The sequence below is a fragment of the Etheostoma spectabile genome, chromosome 22 (genome assembly GCF_008692095.1).
Source record: "Etheostoma spectabile isolate EspeVRDwgs_2016 chromosome 22, UIUC_Espe_1.0, whole genome shotgun sequence".
In the NCBI taxonomy this organism is placed as follows: domain Eukaryota; kingdom Metazoa; phylum Chordata; class Actinopteri; order Perciformes; family Percidae; genus Etheostoma; species Etheostoma spectabile.
Genome location: NC_045754.1, coordinates 9,038,101 through 9,040,397, shown reverse-complemented (window position 1 = coordinate 9,040,397; position 2,297 = coordinate 9,038,101). Strand labels below are relative to the sequence as shown.

General features: G+C 39.1%; 1 protein-coding gene across 1 annotated transcript in view; it reads left to right on the top strand.

Moving 5' to 3' along the window:
- Positions 1-2,297, top strand: part of slc4a2b (solute carrier family 4 member 2b) — a 40,845-nt gene that overhangs the window by 1,177 nt on the left and 37,371 nt on the right. The window lies entirely within an intron of this gene.

Here is a 2,297-nt window from a genome sequence, read left to right as displayed (position 1 = left end):
AGACATTTTGACATGTCAAACACAAGTGAAACTAATAGCATTAATTGCTGCAGTAAAATTATTACTGGAACTGAGCCAAGGTTTGTGTTATTAGTTCCACCTGTGCTTTTCCTGCTGTGACGAGTCAAAATTGATGCTTTGAAAAGGGTCTAGAGTATGAATCTGAGAAACAAGCGTGCTCTTATGCTAGATATCAAGATTCATGTGAGCAGGATTATTGAGACAGCCATATGGCATGTATAATACAGGATGGACAGAGTTTTGAGAGGGAAGAAAAAGAAAACTGGTGATGCTAATAAAAGATAGATGTCGGTCCAATCCATAATATTCTTAAGCATATTCTGCTGTCATATTCAGTGTTAATATATATATACTTATATTATGTTGTGTGTATAACAGTAGAGGAAAAAAGTTAACTTGCAATTAATAATTAATAAGGAAATTAAACTTGGCACCTTCTGTTACTGTGTAAGGATGTCAGGCTGATTCTTTCATCACCCTGTTAGGGTCCTCCTAACTCTCAATTATGACTGTCTCACTCTACGTTATCTCGCTTATTACACGACTTGGCTCCATACTCTATTCTGAATGCTCGATCACAGCATTCTACGATCTGCTATTTCTGTATAACAGGCCAATGCCATGTTCCGATCATAGCCTCTGGCAAACCATTTTTAAATCAATGAATATGTTTTGTAATGAATATTCTGAGTTGTATAGAGCTAATATCACTGCTCAGCAGATGACAAAGGGAGAGAGAGGGTGAAGGAAACAATGATGGCTAATGGCAACAGTGGATTAGTTGGCTCCATGGTTAGCTTTACTCGCTGGGGCGACCTGGCGTCCGTCGGAGAGCAATGCTCATCACCAGTAAAGTTAACCGTCCCGACCGGAACTCTGGATTTTTCAAAGGGTAACCTCTGTATGAGTTGCTGTGTAATAAGCTGTGTAAGAAGCGGGATAATGTATCGCAAGCCAGCCGGTATTCAGTATGAGCACAAATATTTAAAAATAATTTGACTGATTTTAAAAATGGTCCACGAGAGTCTTTGAGACGTTCTGTTTTACTTAGCAACGGTCAGTTATACAGAAATAACAGACCCTAGAGTGCTATGATTAACTATTCCGTATTGAGTATTCAACCAAGTTGTGTAATAAGAAATAAGTGATAATGTAAAGTGGGCTGGTCATTTTTGCGTTTTGCATCACGCTGAAGGGGTTACAATTTGCAGTGACTGGCTCGCTCTACATTATCCCGCTCCAGTTATTTAATGAGCATTGTTGGAGGCACATGGCATGAGGCCTAAGATTTTCATAACTATTTCTGTTATTGTTGTGCACATGATCAATAAAGAACCTCGAACCTTGGACAATAGCGGAATCGGAAATGTTTGTCTATGGTGAATCTGACCCTGTTCAATCTGCACTCTCAAATTCCAGAGCAACCGTTCGGCTTCCTTCTGTCGTGTAATCCTGCGTGGTGCTTGAACACATCAGATACATCCATCTTATCTGCGTGATCACAGTCTCAGCTTTTATTTGTTTTCCTTCGCCTCAGTGGAATATGTCAAACAGACTTATTGTTAACTGATTTGTGACAACAATAGTGTTATTGCTGGAGAAAAAAATGTCAAAGCACAAACAGTTGAGCAGAGTGTCTCTACATTCCTGTCGTGGATTGCTTGGTCATGCAGAAGACAAGGAAAGGAAAAGAGGTTGATAAAAAGCTTCTTCTTTTTTTTTATCATGGCCTCTCGGCTCTTCATGTTTATTTTACCTTCCCCTCTGCAGGTAAACAGAACCAGTGTTTTGTTAAACACATCAGGCCAAAACATGTTATTACCCTGTTTACTATTACAAACTGTGGATTCACATCATTGTGTGTGAATCATTTTGCTCGCTTGGCTGTTGCTCTTCTCGAGTCTACTAAGTTGCATGTAATTGCAATTTAGCAGTTTGGCAGTACACCTCGGAACATGCCTAATTTGGGCTACCATCCTTTAACGTTAAACCCCATTAGGCATGAGAATAAATACAGTTACTACAAGTGCACCGCATCACAATGACTGTGTTTCTGTGAGAATCTGGCTTTATCTTTTGTCCAGCTGGTGCAGCCTGGATGCAGTTTTGACAGGAAGTACCACACCCTAACTAGAGCCCGACCGATAAGGGAATTTTGAGGCTGAAACATTAGTTATTTGTAGTTATTTTTGAGTTCTCACAAAAATGATATAATAAAAATTTGTTTTATTGTCACAACAGAGGAGCATCAAAATATGTTAAAGTTCTGATAAATA